Source organism: Podarcis melisellensis (assembly GCF_964234715.1).
Source record: "Podarcis melisellensis genome assembly, chromosome: 5".
Taxonomy (NCBI): domain Eukaryota; kingdom Metazoa; phylum Chordata; class Lepidosauria; order Squamata; family Lacertidae; genus Podarcis; species Podarcis melisellensis.
In genome coordinates this window covers 66,219,674-66,237,841 of record NC_138537.1, presented here as the reverse complement: position 1 = coordinate 66,237,841, position 18,168 = coordinate 66,219,674, and positions in this window count along the sequence as shown.

The window sequence follows — 18,168 nt, the reverse complement described above, 5'->3', positions numbered from 1 at the left end:
GGGTCCCCAGATGTTGTTGAACTACAACTCCCATCATCCCTGAGCTCTGGCCTTGCTAGCTAGGGGTGATGGTAGTTGTAGTTCAACAACATCTGGGGACCTACAGATTGAGAAAGGCTGCCTTAATGGGATATTGTTAGTATGCTGTCAGCGGCTCCTGGCCGGTTGCCCAGAAAAGTATAAAGACAAGGAAAAGTTTCTTACCGTCTTTTTTTTATTTCAGTCTTTACAGAGAGAGGCTATAGAACCCAGCCTCTTGGATAATGGTGTTGTCCTGAGTGAATCTCCATCAGCACTGCCCCATCTCTCCCACTTCCTCATCCGTCATCATCATCACCCCCTCTATGGGTGCTGCTACGTGCCCTCTGTCTTTGAGCTCTTTGCTCTCCTACTTTCAAGGATCATCGGGTTCTGGGAGATGGAGGGTCTGGAATGCTTTTTAATGACAACATGTTGTTCCGGCTCTCCCATGATTTCCCAGCTTTCCCCCTCATCTGCCTCTGAGCTGTGACCTGCCTCAAACCCTGTTGTAAATCTATGCTGTCTTCCTCTTTCTCCTTCATGGAAGGGTCAGGATGGGGAGGTGGTCTCCACCACTCCTCCTCTGCCCAGTCCCTGACAAATACTCTGCTTCCTTAAGATCACAATGGGTGGGACTCCAAGGATGTCCACCTTGTCTAAGAATCCCACCCTATGCCTTAACTGCTATCAGGTTGTGGCAAAAGCCCCAGTCCAATGCAGTCTGAAGACCAATTCCTCCCTGGCCCCGAATACAATAGCTGAAAAATTCTGAGACCTGGAATGTAACACTAAGTGTGGGATGGTAGGGAATTCAGTGCTAACTGAGCCCAGGTGCAGAGCGTGACTAGCTTATATAGGCAGGGAGTAGACCAGAGGAAAGAGGTTTCCCCTCTGGTCCACTTCCGAAGCCATGCCCCTCAGCTTGCCCACAATTAGCTGCAGTTGTGGGCAGGCCCTGGAAGCCTAGGGAGAAGGAAGTGGTATCCTCCTCCAGTCTGCGCCGGCACCGGAAGTCCGCCCAGTCACCATTGGGGCCATACCAGACCACAAACACTGCCCCCCATAGCAGCCAGTAAGTGGTCTATTTGGGGCTCTCTCCAGTCACCGCTGCCAGTACTAACTGCTAGAAGGAAATCTGCTTGTTTGATTATACATGTATAACACATGGATTGGCCTTTATTTATGGAGCCTGAAAAGAAAACAAGGCACAGCCATTGTCCTCTGGGTGGGAGCAAGTAATATTGGCCTGGTGATCAGCCTAAATGCATCATGTACAGCTTCCATCCATATGTGTTTTTTCTGCCTTTGTGGCCACTACTGCTGCTAAACGGCTATCATTTTGTACACAAACATGTCTATCTTAATTTACTCATTCAGTAAGTTGAGAAACCACATAATTGGAAGACAGCAAATAGTTCAGTATGTGTATGATGCTGCTGCTGTTTTGTGTGTTTCAAAGAAATGATTTTCTAAAATTAAGATCTCATATGAGAATGTCAGCAAAGACTTCCTAGTTTTTACTACAGGGAGGAGTGGGGAAAACTTACAGCAGTTCAGAAATATCATGAACAAGAGGCTGCAGCAGTTTCCTCCACAAAGATCTGTAGATATATGATGATGGCATGCGTTGCATATTAAAAATTAGGATCACTCTGTCAAGCCACCACTTGGAGATCAATTCATGGTGGTCCCAAGCAATGTTTTTTGTTCTGGCACATTAAACAGACTGAAGACATATGTCTAAATTTAAGACATCCTTTGGGTTCCGTATACATATGAGCCAACTGAGAAATTTGAACTATTTCAAAGCCTTGGAAAAAAGGAATTGTAGACACATCCTTTGTTTCGGCATATATTTCTAATTATCTTGCCTTTTACTATTCTTCTCCAGTCGAGTATAATCAGACAAAATAGATCCTGCTGGGCATCGTCATGCTTAATAAAAGTAAGGATGAAAATCTGCAGATTTGGCGACACTGTGGCGCATGTGATGCACCAGTGGCTCTGCTGCAGTCTTATTTAATTATAACACCACATGCAGCTGTAATAAGGTAATTCTCTGTTTACATTCGTTCTGGCACTCCTGCTATACTTTTGCTCATCTGGGGTGCTAAGGATTTCCAGCTAGTAGCACTCTCCATGATGGAGGAAACCCAAGTGAAAATAGTGGATGGAGAAAGGAAGTATACTGCTCAGACCAGGAATGCAGGCATTTAGGAAGAGCATCGGTTGTTGGGACTGATTGGGTCACACCCTCTCATGTAAATCAGGAGGAAAGCAACACTGCTGGAAGAGATGAAAGGATATTGGTGTATACCAACAGAATAAATTACGGTAGTTGTTTTTTCCTTTCTTCATAGGCATGAGTTTCCCAGATTATAATTTTGAGGCTGCAATCTAGGAGTAGGTGACGGGGAGCTGTCTAGATCAGTGTTTCCCAACCTTGGGCCTCCAGCTGTTTTTGAACTACAATTCCCATCATCCCTGACCACTGGTCTTACTAGCTAGGGATGATGGGAGTTGTAGTCCGAAAACAGCTGGAGGCCCAAGGTTGGGAAACACTGGTCTAGATGTTGTTCAAATCCAACTGTCATAAGCCTCAGCCATCATAGCCAAAGACTATGGGAGTTGTGGTCCAGCAACATCTGGAGAACATCATGTTGGCTACCCTTGCTGCAATCTTTTCCACACTTACCTGGAAATAAACCCAACTTGAAACCAGTGAGGCTTACTTCTGGCATGAATAAACACGTACCAGATTGTACTGTTAGTCATGGGAGAGTTCATTCAAGTTACTCCTGCGTCTTCATTTTATATATATGCCAATTAATAACTGAGACATGAGGAGTACTATGCTAAGATTCTGGATCAGATTCCCCAGTATATGGAAAGGGTTTGTTCCCTGGACATGGTAAATATCATCTTTGCGGACTGTGACTGTAAATATTCAACACTATGTATGAATTCGTGAACCTATCTAACATGATCGTTCAGACTTTTTGCACAACTTAAAAGCCTGACTTTCCTGCTTGTTAAAGCTTCATGCTGGATGGCTGAAGTCCTAGTACTTAGGTTTCACTCATCACTGTTGGTCTCTTACGCAAACTTGCTTTAACATGCATTGTAATCTGTTGTGCTAATTAATTTAGCAGGAGGGAATTGATTCAATAGCATTAGTAGGACATAGCGGTGTTAGATCCAAGTATCTTGCCCTACACGTGAGGCAAGGCAATCTATGCCATTCCCCAAGTAGTTCTCAGGCATTTAATGATTAAGATCTATATTCTATCTTTTGCAAGGAAACAGGCTGGTAGAAGCCTCTGTGTGAAGTCTAACAATTATTTGCAGCGCATATTCATGATCAAGGACCAGTAAGTGCCATGTACTTTTTTTCGGTAAGAAGCGGTTTGGAGAGCATTTATAATAAAGTACAATCTTCATGAGTGCAGCATGAAGAAATCCATCATTAGGCAGATTTAGTGAAGCATAGGAATAGGCTTTTAAACCATGTTTAATACACTCCAGCTGCTTTAAGGTAGCTGCCCCCACCCTCTGTTCAGGACCACAATATCTCAAGGACCGCCTCTTCCAATATGAAGCTACCCGGACCCTGAGATCATCTTCCGAGGCTCTCCTCTGTGCGCCACCTCCTCGAGAGGTCAGGAGGGTGGCAACATGAGAATGGGCCTTCTCTGCAGTGACTCACCTTCTGTGGAATGCTCTCCCCAGGGAAGTTCGCCTGGCGCCTTCATTATACACCATTAGGCACCAGGCAAAAACATTCCTTTTTAACCCGGTCTTTGGTTGATCTTATTGACATCCAACACCCTTTCAGAATGTGGCTCTTTTGGGGGTTTTTTTAATTGGGTTATTGTTTTTGGTTTGATTTTATATGTTGTGGTCTTGTTTGTGAACCGCACTGAGACCTCCGGGTATAGGGTGGTGTATAAATTGAATTAATAATAATAATAATAATAATACCCTAATGCTATGAAACAGACCACACTCTGAAGTAAGTTTAAAAATGATTTACTTACTTGATCCAAGGTCACAATCTTGTGTTATGTTATGTAGCAATAAGAAATGCAGGTATATGTTCTTAGGTAGAAAAATATAGCAAAGGGAGCTTCAAATACATGTTTGACACAGATACCTATGTTGAGGCATGTCTGACTCCATTGCATGTAGTGTGGAGAGAGGGGGAGGGGGAAGAGAAACAGGAAACAAGACTTACTTCCTCCCTCTTAGGAGAAGAGGAGATGTGGCATATCTGACACTACCTCAGCAATTAGAACTCTGTGGTCCTTAACCCCTTCATATACTAACTCCCACAGAAACTAGGTTAGGTTTGACTCCCACAGAAACTACAATTCCCATTATCCTTTGCCATGTGCTTTAAATCATGTGTTTTAAATGTGTGCTGGATGCACTTTCAATATATGGTGTAGTTCTGCCCAAACTCTCTACTCCCTAGCTGTAAACTGTAAACTTTGCATACACACACACACACACACACACACACACACACACACATCCCATCAGTAAGAACACTACAAGAAGGTAACAGCCTTGTTGGGGAGTGCCTTGAGATAATATATACAAAAGGCCTACAGTACATACGTGTGCTTTCCAGCTGGCTTCTCAAATTCTGATTTGGAGGCATACCAAATAAAAACAGATGTTGTAATTTTAGGAAGCTGACATTGGGGACAAATTTCTTATTTAGGCTTGGATCTTGAATCATGGAAGCAGGGAGAGGGAGAAAAGTATCACTCCTTCATTTAGGCCACAATCCTATACACTTACCTGAGAGTAAGACCCACTGAATCAAGTAATATTTGCTTTGAATAGGATTGTGCTTTACAGGTAGTTTGTTGACTGTCCCCATAGATTATGTTTGGGCAATGGCTTGTTTCAACAGTTTGTATACCACTTAACGCCATAGTCTCTGGCTATGTATGCACATTTAAAGCACACACCCCCCCCCCAAAAAAATCCTAGGAGCTGTAGCTTACCGCTCACAGAGCTAAAGTTCCCAGCACCCTTAACACACTCCAGTTCCAAAGATTCTTTCAATGGGGTCCTAAAAAGTGCTTTAAATGCATTGTATGTATACAGCCTCTGTGGGTTTACCTTTCCCCCATCTTCTTTTGTGGCTTTCTGGTCCTGTGTGGTCCATAGTCTCCAAGTCTTGCTTTCCTCCTCTCTGCTCTCCTTTTGCATCATAGCTTTTAGATGGTGAGCCTGCAGGCTGTCTTATTTTTTATATCCGTATAATGCTTAGTATAAATATTAACAACTGCACTGCAGTCCAGCCCTCTATTTTGCACCATACTAGCTACTACTTCATGGCGTCTGAAAAGACCTTCTTGAACCATGCACTACTAGTATGCATGGTACAAAGGAAGAGCAATCAATGGGGATGTGGGAGGCGATGCTCTTTGCAATGCCCCTCCTCCATCTGTCATTTAGTAGCTGGAGGAGGCAAGCTGGATTTCAGCAGGTCTTGTGAGAATTCAGTTTCCAGCATCATCTTACACATACCCAGATTAGATAGGTCTTTAGTCTGTCAGATTTGACATGATAAATTGATTAGATTTGTTGCACAGTGTTCAGAAATTTACTCCTGCTTGTTGTTTCTTCACTGGCATTTACCATTTTTAGAGCGTTGCTGTCTAGTTGCTGTTGGTTTGGTTTTGTTTCTCTCAACAGCTGAACAATCTCACTGTAAGTATTCCACTGCATCCCAATTCTCCAAATCTTTGTGGCTGCCCAGAAGAGCTTCTGTAATGGGGACAGCTTCTGGCAGAGAATCACAACTGGTGGTTAGCGAATGGCCACAAATTGAAGACAGCACAACACTGTAAACCGCAAACAAGAGATTAAAAATAATAAAGTACATAAGAAGGAATTTTTTGTGTGTAAACCAACAGTAGAACTGTTGATGTATGGGTGGCCTTCTGCACTTTCAAATGCATCACTACTTGTTCTGCAAGTGGACAAATGCATTCTGTTCCTAGGAGCAAACCTGTATGGGTGCAGAGCTGCCTATAAGGCTCCAATAGGGAGATAAATGAAGGAATGGGCCTACTTATTCTCTATTGGGTCCAGAAGTGGCTTGACTGGTGGTGGGGTGGTTCTGCTGTGCAGGCTTCCCATCAGAAGGGTCACTACTACTTACCAGAAGGTGGATGGTCAAGGAGGAAAGCACTGATGCCAGTGCATTTGCATCATGCCAACCTCCCCACTGCCTCACCTTTTCCCCCCACAGTAAGCTTCAACAGGGACGCGGGTGGTGCTGTGTGTTAAACCACAGAGCCTAGGACCTGCCGATCAGAAGGCATGGCCCTAGCCCCTCAATCGGACTTCAGACAGGATCCAGGCCCCGGATTCCTTTAACGGAACACCCTTGGACAATGGAGGGGCGGGCGATGGCCGACCTCCCCTCCCCCACACATCAATAAGCCAATGCCTAACTGCCAAACCTTACAAAGTTGTGACGATTGCTAAGAGGTAAGTGAAAGCCAAATGGCCAGTGCCAATCTGCCAAATGGAAAAAAAATCCTACCCGGTCCTCGTCCTAAGACAGGCAACCCAACCAAAATCCAAAGCAAGGCCAGAGGACAACTAAATTAAAGGGTGGGTGGGCAGGTGTTTGGCAGTGCAAAGCAGGTGCTTGGCACACGTGCTGCCACCTTTATACCCCCTCACGATCACCCCATTCAAAATGATTGGCCAAGAGGCCTGGGGTGATCGTGGTGCCACCCTGGCATGAGGGTATTACTCCACCCACGCCAGGGAGCGGGGGATCTGGGTTGAGGGCCTGCCCGCAACCAGGACCATCTTTTAAGATGATCCTATTTATCTTACAGGTTCACAATCAAAATTCATATTAGCCCTTGAAATTTTTCATTTTGGGACAGGATAACTTCTGAAAACCGCATTTAGCCTGCTGGTCTATACTTACTAAATCATAAGCTTGCCCATGGCTGGCAAACTTCATATTGAAACATAGGATGGTTGTGTGGGTGCGCGTGCTTACACACACACACACACACACAATACAGTGAAAAGACTGTGTTACTCTGATCACCCTTCTGTCTAATGTACAAGTTGTTTACTGAATAAAGTGTTTAGGAGCCAGTTGCCGACAATCATAAGCATAAGTTAAAATTATATATACTTTATTCTGAAGTGACTGTTGGCAGGCTGAAACCGTTTGTCAGCCTGGTACATAGATAATAATCTACGTGGAACTTTCAGGAGTGACAGTGTAAATACAGGCAGTTTGCTCTTTTTAAAAAGTAGTGCTTTAGCAGAAGAGGGGGATGGAGAAGCGACCTAGCCCATAAACATTCCTAGTGTGCCAAAAGAACAACATTTGCGCAGTTCAGACTTGAGTTGCAACTGCAGCATAACTCAGCTAGAAGAGTTGGAGATAAAGGGGGAGGAATAGGAAGGGGAGAAGCACTGTCTCAAATCCTCTTGCTGTTGTAAGAACAACATGAGGGACTTGAGGAAGATGTGGAAGCTCTAAGGAGCTACACAACCCTTGCTTTCTCTATCCTCTTCTGCAAAACGGTCATGCAGCTCTTGGTCTGAGATGTGCACTGGCCAAGCCAAAAGAATCAGTTAATCAGGCTGCAATCTGTTAAACAGTATAACAATATAAAGAAAGTTTTATATGCTGTAATGACACTGACTGTTTTTACAAGCACCCCACTTCCCTGAGAAGTGGAAAGATCCAGGGGCAGCACTATCTGGATTTGGCTTCTATTGGAGGAAAAAAACACTGAATGATTGCTGTTTTTGTGAATAAATATATATATATATATATATATATATATATATATATATATATATATATATATATATATATATATATATCTTATTTAGAAGCCGAGCATAGGTGGAGGGGAAACAGCACTTGCACGCCTACCAGGCAGCAGATCCACTGCCAACCTTGATGCTAAGCATGGCAATGCTATTATTAAGAGCTATAGCAGTAGGAATTTTCATCATGACCACAGCAAGGAAGCAAAGGATTAACTTCCCCTCCCTGTGTGCAGCTGTCCCAATGAAAATCATCGCTGGGGGAATATGGTTAAAAACAAACCATAGACTTCAAGTTAAAGTCATCTCTAGTTTGGACCCAAGATGCTTCCAGCCTTCAGCTCATTCTTCTCTCTATGCTTCGTTTTTCTCTGTCCCCCAAAATGCTTCTTTTGATCCCAGTATATCTGAAGGAGCGTCTTCACCCCTATCGTTCTACCCGGACACTGAGGTGCAACTCTGAGGGCCTTCTGGCGATTCCCTCACTGTGAGAAGTGAAGTTGCAGGGAACCAGGCAGAGTGCCTTCTTGGTGTAACACCCTCCCTTCAGATGTCAAAGAAAGAAACAACTATCTGTCGTTTAGAAGACATATGAAGGCAGCCCTGTTTAGGGAAGCTTTTGATGACTGATGTTTTAATGTATTTTTAATCTTTTCTTGGAAGCCGCCCAGAGTGGCTGGAGGAGCCCAGCCAGATGGGCAGGGTATAAATTTATTATTATTATTATTATTACTACTACTACTACTACTACTACTACTACTACTTTGCCTGCCTTACATAAGCCCCTTCCTCCATCTTATGACTAATACTTAAGATCAATCTCGACTATTAGCTTCTATTGAGGAAACATTAATCACCACATTAACAACCAATCTTACTAATAAAGAAATGCCTATCTGGTACAGTAGTGTTTGCTGTGTGGAAATACTTCAGCACCTGTTGAAGACCTTCCTCTTCCCAGAAGCCTTTTAAATGCAGATAGTTGAATTGCTTAAGGTGGTCTTATGGGAAGTGATTTATAAACGCACTTGATGATTGACAGTGACAGTGAGGATGAGGATGACTAGCCGTAGTACTTTACTACAGAAGTATTAATGATGGCATTCGAACTGGAAATTCATTTTCCAATATGTTGGTTCTGCTAGAGATTCCCTCTGCTGTTTGTTTTGTCAAGAGACATTGGTCACGTGAAAGTTCCCACAGTGAGGGGGTTTCAGCCTCTGTTGTGGCCAAGTCTATTATGCCAAAATTGTTACTATGCATGGTTGAGGTTTTGTTATATGGAGGAAGCTGAGGTTGCTTGGGGGCATATGTATTGGCTCCTGACAAGTCTGGATTAATTGATCAAATGAAAGTTATCAGATTAAAGTTGGTTAAGCTTTCATTAGAGGAATATGCTGCAAAACTTCTTATTTGAGATCAGGCATCTCCAGCCCCATTTCTTGCACATTCAGCATGTAAAGAACCAGGACTGTCCATAGAAGACAAATGAATTGCATCTTGCCACAAATGCTTTACAGTCACTTCTGCCTCTCTTGCTCTGGCTTCTCCAGTTGTTGATTCACAAAAGTCTAGCATAGATTTCTGGACTAAATTTGGCAATGGAGTTCCGGACGATTTATCTGAAGCACTGCAGGTCTGTGCTTGCGTGGTAACCATATTAAAACTGCAGTCTCCTTCAGTTCAGCTAAGCGCTGAGCCAAAACAGCCGTTATCCCACCACCTGCCCTCCAATTAAAATATATGGCTTTTAAGCCCATGTAAAAGTAAAAGTAAAATAGATAAAACAGATTGCCTGTATGTTTCAATTAACATTTAACAGCTGAGTCAACTGACTTTAAAACTATTCAAAATTAAAACAACTTAAAACAGACCATGGAGCTCAAGGACAAGCAGCCTTACTCGTCGCCTTCTTCAACCGAAAGTCAACCAGCCTACACTGGTGTTGACGAAATAAACTATATGCTGTTTTAACAATCTCTTTTATTAACTGCTTTTAGCATTGTTTTAAAGTTTTGGTTATTCTTCATATAATTTTACTGGTCTTCTTAATCTTTGTAAGGTGTTCTGAAAGACTGTTTAAAGCAGGATAATTATGAATATGTGTGACCTGCAACAAAACGTTGAAATATTTCCTGACCTTCCTAAAAAAAATAGTGCCTCTATTTCTGTCCAGTCACACCTCCAAGCGTGTCATTCCACACACCCCACCACCAACCATGTACTATTTTTCTATGATGGGAAAGAAAAAGAGAGAATGGGAGGGCTCTCTCCATATGTGATATGACATGCCACTCTACATTCCACAGCTATGAAGCATGTTCAGTTCTCACTGGGCTATTGACGGTTTTGCCCCCCTTGAGATTTTTGTTTTAAGTAAGTGTCATACTTCTGCCGACATTGCATGCCAGTTTATCCTTCTTGTTTCTCAGTGGCCTTATTGTAGCTACAGTCACCGTAGGTGGTGAGGCCAGCAGGACTTAAAAGAGGTGATAATAGAATTGTTGCTGTTGTTTATCAGAATCACTTTTCAAATGACTGATGTTTCAGTTTTCTGGTAGGTGAAATGCAGAACAAAATTTTCTTTTTCTTTTTTTATTGAAAGACCCTGCCAGTTTTAGATTTGACCACCGACAACATTAAGTAAACAGGATATTTATTCAAGGGAGAACCTAGTTCTTTATTAAAAGCACGCTCAGTTCACCTGAGTTTTCTATTTCATAGCATCTTGGAAGCCCTGCACAATTTTGAGAACTATTCCATTGCTACAAACAATTATAAATTGTATAGTGGGGAGGGTTGGGAAGAAAAACTTATTGTTTGCAGAAGTCCAAATTATTACAGAGAAATTAGGGGTTTTTTTCTTGGTAAATGATCCTCACCTTTTAGTCTCACCACATGCTGTGTTTGTTCTAAACAGCATGAAGCAAATACTCTGGATTTTCATGGCTTTAAACATCCTAGTTTTCAACCTTGCTACATCCTTTTTAAAAATAAGTGTTCCTTTCAAAATGGTCAAGATGAAAGTTAGAAATAATTTCAATTTTCAAAAGCCAACGGCAATTGAATTAAATCTGGTTAAAAAATACTGGATGTGAAAGCTTTGTGTTTGCTAAGTGGACTAGGCTTTCATCTTACAGCTGCATTATCCCAACACATTGTTTGTTGTTACCAAAGCAGTAAATGTTGTTTGGCTTCTGTGGAAAACCTAGGGCCCAGGAGACTTTGAAGTATTTTCTGTGACTTAGTGTCACCTACTGTTCCTGTCAGCAAACTGAGATAAATGTGATGGACTCAAGGTGTCTGGTCTAATTCCTTTATTGACACATTGTCTTGTCTTCAAAAAGTTGTGTAAATGAATGTATCCAAAGAGTAATGCGTCAGTAATGGCCTTCGAGATAAAGGTCATTGTTTATGTACTGATTCCTTGCTTCCTAAGTTCTTAACAGCCTCCAGATCTTACAAATTAGCACCTCACTGAGATCAAAGTCCTCCCTATTCTTTCTTCGATTACTTGCTTGCCGGTGGAGCCAAAGGAGACACTTCTAGAATCTTCTGGTCTTGGCTGAAGTCTGTGTTTTGTAGAGGGCAAATGGTGAAACTACGCACTGTCTTTTTGCATTTCATTGAATCTCTGCAGGCACATTCAAGACCCAACATAACTCCCACAGTTTCCAGCCTATTGGAAGCAGGGGTGAAACAAACTTTGCCCGTCTTAACAATGAATCTCCCTGACTCTTGGGAATGGCAGCAGCAGTTGTACGTACTATGTTGTATATATTTGCTAGACATGAGAAATGTGATGTGGCAACAAAAAGGCTAATGCAATCTTAGGTTGCATCAACAGAGTTCTGTGCAAAGACTGTGAGAAATAGAACATTAATATTGTTCGGCCAGACCTCACCTTGGAGTACTATGTCCAGTTATGGGCATTGCAATGTTAAAAGGATATCAACAAATTGGAAAATGTCCAGAGGAGGGTACCAAAGATGTTGAGAAAACAGTTGCTAGCAGGATTTTCTGGACCTGGTGGACTATATGTGCTGTCCATCCCACTTGCAAAAGAGAACACTGTTTTTGGGATTTATTTATTTATTTATTTATTTATTTATTTATTTATTTATGAAGAGTTGATGAGAACTACCCCATGTACAAAAGCTTTGCTTGCTACACAGTAAATTCAAGAGAAAATTAAGTCCTGGATTATCCCCAACAACAACTTTATTTTATAAAGAATAAATGTAAAAAAGCAACTTTGCCAGGCAATTTTCATTTCTGGAAAATGTATAGATTGACTGAGATTAAAAATTGTTTAGAAACAGATCCTTTATATTGGACAACTATGAACTACCCAGAAGTTAAAACATGGCCCTATTTGAGAAAACACCGAATTTGAATCTCTGATGCTAAAAGATCAGTCTCAGAAATTACGGAGCAAAATATATGGTATTATGAATATAGATAACAGCAATTAAAACCTATCAAGCTCAACACGAAGAGATCTGGGACATGAAATACCTGTATCTGCATGAAAATATTTGTGACAGTAGGTTTCACAGCAAACAAACAGCACTGCTGTGAAATATTGATTGATTGATTGATTGATTGATTGATTGAACACCCTCAATATTTATGGGAGATTAAATAGTTTATGTTGGAAGTCTAAAGCAATTAATGGTGATAGATACCATGTTTTTTGGTCTTGCTCAAAGATATGATATTTCTGAACAGCTGTTATAATAGATAGAAATCACTATTAGGTGTGACTTACCAGCATATCTAATAGCTATGCTAAAGATTTAGTCTTGGTTATACATCTGCTAACAGCCCACACAACTATTAGTTACACTTGGTGGAAATAATCAATGCACTAACACTGGAGGACAATACAAAGAGATGGGGAAGAATAATCACTTCATTGAGAAATGGAGCCTTTTTGTTATGTACTGGTGCAACAAGACACAAGATAGGGTGGAACAATATGCACTGCTGGAAACATTGTAATTCATACTAACAACTTAGATTCTTGCATGTATAACTTCAGACTAGGAGAGGAAAACAATTAGCTTTAAACCTCCATTGTAAACAATTGATCAGACTTTCATTAGTTTTCAAAAGCCACTCATTAATGAACCCTGGTTCTTCAAATTTCAGTAGGACGCAGATGCATTTACCTGTTACTAGAACACTTCCCATATCTATAGGATCAGAGGATCCTCTCTACTGCTATTACATCATGCTCTGTTTATGAGCCTCCCAGGAGCATATCGAAGACTTGACTAGATCCAGAACATAACAACTATTTAGAAAGCTACCTAGGGAGTTGCATGAGTAGGAAACCGATACTATGATCTCATATCTGTTTGCATCTGCCCACCTGGGACTTGCAACATCTCTTCCTGTTCTGTGTTTGTTCATACATGATCATTTATAATGAGCGGATTGATAATATGAGAGTAGAGGGAAGAAGGCCTATTCTTTCCTTTATCTATTACTATGTTATGCAAGATTTTTAAATATATTTCTTCCTTTCTTGCCCACATGTGTTCATGATAAAGAGGTTAATAAGTGCTTGAGGGTTACAATTACAAATATATTGGACTAATTACAATTTTAAAAGATCACAGTTATCTAGCTGCACTATTAATATGAATGAAAGCATTTTGCTTGGTCTCATCCAGGGCTGAACTTGCATTAGAGGAAAAAGTCAAACGGTTCAACTAGGGTTTGTGCTTCCTCATCCCACACGCAAGGCCTGTGAGTGGAAAGAAACTCTGCTGGGATGAGGGTGCTCATCCACCCCCACCTGAGGCAATGGTCTCTTCCTGCCTCATGGAAGCCCTCTCTCTTTAAACCAGGGGTGGGAGAACCTTTTACGATCCAAGGGCTTCATTCCCATCTGAGAAACCCATGCCAATGATGCAATGGTGTAGCTAGCAGCAAGGGTGCCTGGGGCAGCACATATGCCCTGACCCCAGGGGTGGGGTGAGCTGTCCATGGCACGGGGCGAGCTGGGGCAGGGCACCCGGTGGAGCCTCCAAGGAGTCCACTCACTGCCTCCCTCTCAGCAGTAGCGTGGCTGGGAGGGAGGCAGCGGGCGCATGCAAGCCCCACGAAGCTGTTTCGGGCAGCACGGAGCTTGCATGCTGTCCACCTGTTGCCGCCCTACAGCTGAGGGGGAGGTGGTGGGGAAACGCAAGCCCTGCACTGCCATTTTGGGCAGTGTGGAGCCTGCAGGTGCCAGAGCTACTGCATCACTCCCAGGAGAGACCCATGGCTCAGGTGTGCTGCAGGCCCCATGGTAAGTGCCGTCCACCCATGGTGTGGCGCCTGGTGTGTCCCACCCACCATCCCTCCTAGCTATGCCTCTGCAGTGGTGGGTAGAGCTAGAGGGCGGAATTTGCAGAGCAATTAATGTACACTGTACCTTTGCACAGTAGGTTATCTTCTGCACACACTCATCCAACCATCCCTCTCCATTCAAACAAGTAAGAGGCTGTATCAGAGTTCCAGGATACACTCCAGCCAGACAAAAACACTCAATAAGGATGTGACTCAGGGGTGGAGCAGGGTGTGCATGAGAACAATCTGAAGGCCAAACAAAGAGGCCTAGACATCTGCATTTGCTCCCCACCCCGGGACTGAGATGCCTCATCCCTGCTGTCAACTTTGCCTTCATCAATTCCTAGAGCATCACAGCTGAAAGGAAGGTTTACTTGTATGCGGTCAAGCAACCATTTTGCCCTATCCTCTTCCCTTGGTTTTCTGCTCCAGCTATAAGGTTAATTATTAAAACTGGATTTTATGCTGATTCTATGGAAGACTTAATTGCCATAAAGATAAACTTTTTTTGTTAATTTATTTTCTTCTTTCATTAATGAGAACAATATGCTTTCTCCCTAAAGTTAAGTGTTCTTTCTTGGCAGTGAAGAACATTACATTCCGCTCTATTAGCAAAATTAAGTGATATGAAAGCAGCTAATGACTTGCTTTGGGAATTGAGAAGATTAGTTTTTCAAATCATTTTAATTTTGAGCAGTCCAACTCAGTCCGTTTAACTTTACAGGAGGGACATATTCGTTTCCAACAAAAGTGCTCATTAAAGCCAAGCAGTGAGATGTTTTAAATTTTAATTTAATTTATTTTTTTTAATAAATGAAGCTTCAGGTTCAATTAATAAATAGGCTACCCAGGGCTTAAATTCATTGAAGCATCCCAAGGAAGAAACAGATGAAAATACCTAGTGCTGGAAGTTTCACAGGACCTACTCACTGAAATCACTTCTATTTAGGGAGCTATACTGTTACAAGATGAGGATGGAAGAACCCCCTAAACCCAAGAAACTAATGGATGTCAGGATCTACCGTATATACTCGAGTATAAGTCGACCGGAATATAAGCCGAGGCACCTAATTTTAGCACAGAAAACCTATTGACTCACGTATAAGTAGATTCACCACACCACAAACCTGCAGGGGCGGCAGCGGGCTGTTCGTTCCTCCGCCACCACCGCCAACAGTGGCAAAGGTGAAGGAGGAGGAAGGAGCAGCCCAAAAGGGCTCCTTTTGGGGCCACTGGTCCATCCGCCGCTGCCTCTGCAGCTCTCAAGAGCAGGCATAGGAGCCGCAGTTGGGAGAGGCACAGCGGAGCTGTGACCTCCCACAAACCACTGTTGTAAATCTACACTGTCTCCCTGGAAGGGTCAGGATGGGCAGGTGGTCTCCTTCTCGACATCACCCCCCCTCCAGTGCCCTCCTCTTCTGTCCAGTCCCTGACATCTGGACGCATAAGTAAAAAGGATGGGGAGGGCTGGTTGAGAATAGGCTGAGGTTGGTGGGACAATGCCCCATTCACACTTATGGAGCAGCCCACATTGATGGAGCAGGGTCTGTCAAAAGCAAGCATAACAGGCTGGACACCAGGAAGAATCATCAAGTCATGTCTTTGGTGTACCAACATTAATGGAACACTTGGACACTTAACACTTCCAGTTTGCATCGATGGAACATGACTAATACTAACATAGTAGAGTAGAGTAGGGACATAAACGAAGGTTGGTCTACAAACATTAATTTCTAGAAATTTAGTGGACACTGAATTCTGGTTAGGCTTTGGGCCTAACCCAGAATCCAGCCTGCCAGTAGTGCATTTGTTCAGTTTAAAGGAGAGATGCTAAGTCCTTATTTTGTCCACAGTCTCTCATTTCAGCACATCCCTAAATATACTGTGCATGCCAAACAGACAAGCAACCTGCTATCAAGGGTCTTCTGGTCTCTCTTTGTGCTTAGAAAATTGAGGGTGCTTGGCACCTTAGAGTAGATGCCCAGTATTTTGTACTGTCAAGCCATAAATAAACAAGACTTATGTGGCTATTCCAAGTTTGGTAAACTAAAACTAAGGGTCCATTCAGTTCAAACCAACCTTTGCCCTATGTTATTTGCAATGTGCTATCTTTAACTCAAGATCACAGTTTTTAGCAAGTTGGACTAGAAAGTCATTTAAGCAGGTTGGAATTTGGCTGGCAGCTGGCAAGCCTTGGGTACTTATTTCCTGTTCCTGTTGTTTAGCTACTTCTACAGCTGACACCAAATTAGTGCCGCAGGTCACAGCATCCCCCATTCTAGCTGAATGGCATGATCCACAAGAATTGATGCCGCTGATCTTTTCTGAATATAGTGGGGCTGGGTTGGGGGGAAAGGAATAATTACTGTGGGCCAAGTGGCACATTATGGAGATGCAGACAAGCAGAGTTCCCAACTGAGCACACATCAGTCACAGCTGCCTGACAAGACTACCAGTGCGTTATACATAAATCTGTTTCCCTTTTCCCTTCAGAGCAAAAAAAAAATAGCTTGAGGGGGATCAATTTTGACAGCAATATCAGCAGGCATGCAAAGGGTTAGCCATACTTCATCATCTTAATGGCACACAAAAATATGTAATGTGACAAGGAGATCTCTAAATTATTATCTTTTTAAGTTTTTGTTTCTTAAAAAAATTACAACTAGTTTTTATCGTCAGTGCTATAGGGGAGCGAAATGTAATACTCATGTGATGGGTAGGGAGGGCAAGTGCTTTTGCAAAGGGGTGGCCTTACTTGCTGCTGCTTCATTTAAAAAGAAGGCTTGCCCTTTAGTGCTGGCATATTCTTCCAAAGAAAGAACCATAGCTTAGTAGTAAAGGGTCAAATGGCAGGTGTTGTGAAAGACCCGCTTGAGACTCTGGAGAGTCACTGACAGCCAGAGTTCAATAGACAATATTGGGCTAGAGGGGTCAATGTTTAGGAACATAGGAAACTGCCTTGTATTGTGTCAGACTATTGGTCCATGAGTAAGAGGTTTCTGGTAGTGGGAGTGGGCAGAAGTCACCTAAAAGGGGGCAGGGTGGGTCTTGACTGGCTATGGACCCCCTGGATCAGGCACAGGCAACCTCAGCCCTCCAGATGCTTTGGGACTACAACTCCCATGATCCCTAGCTAACAGGGCTAGTGGTCAGGGATGATGGGAATTGTAGTCCCAAATCATCTGGCAGGCTGAGGTTGACTGTGCTTGCCCTGGATCCAAAGCATCTACAGTTCCTCTGTTGTGCCAGCCTGAAGCTGGGGCAACGAGAAAAACATGCCACCACCTTCCACCCCGAACAGCAGGAGTTGGCAAGGATGTGAATACAGTGGTAGCTCCACCACACGCTTCATCCTACAAGCTGCTCCAAGATTGCTCTGTAATTGCCCAGGCCAATGCATGCTTACTCTGGAGCAAGTCCCACTGTGTTTAGTCAGACTTAACTCCTAGAAAAGTATGCATAGGATTGGATCTTTAAATATGTTTCCAGTATCTTACCTGCACAAATAATACATTGTTCTGACTGACACTATGTACTGACTGACTGACACATACATACACACCCAGATTAGTATTATGGATGATCCATCCAGCTCCGTCTCCCTTTCAGGCATGTCAGAGTCAGACCTTCAGAGTCAGTCCTTCTTAGAAAGATTCCCCCCAACCCCAGTTCAAGGGCCATAAATCTCCTTGCTAAGGAGAAGAACCACAAGCCAATTGGAAGTTAAATTGTTGGGCAACCCACAATCTAATTTAAACTTTGGCTGCTTTATTTTTACCATTTGGAGAAAACTGTAGTTTCGCATAGGGTATAATCATGTTTATTTAAGTGCAACGTATATCTCTATGGGGGAGAAACAGCCAACTGTGGCAAACTGCTTTCAGCAGAAACATATGGAAAAGACCTAAGAAGAATGGATGGCTCAGTGAAGGTAGCTAAGAAGCGCTTTTTCAAGGTAATATGTAGAGAAAG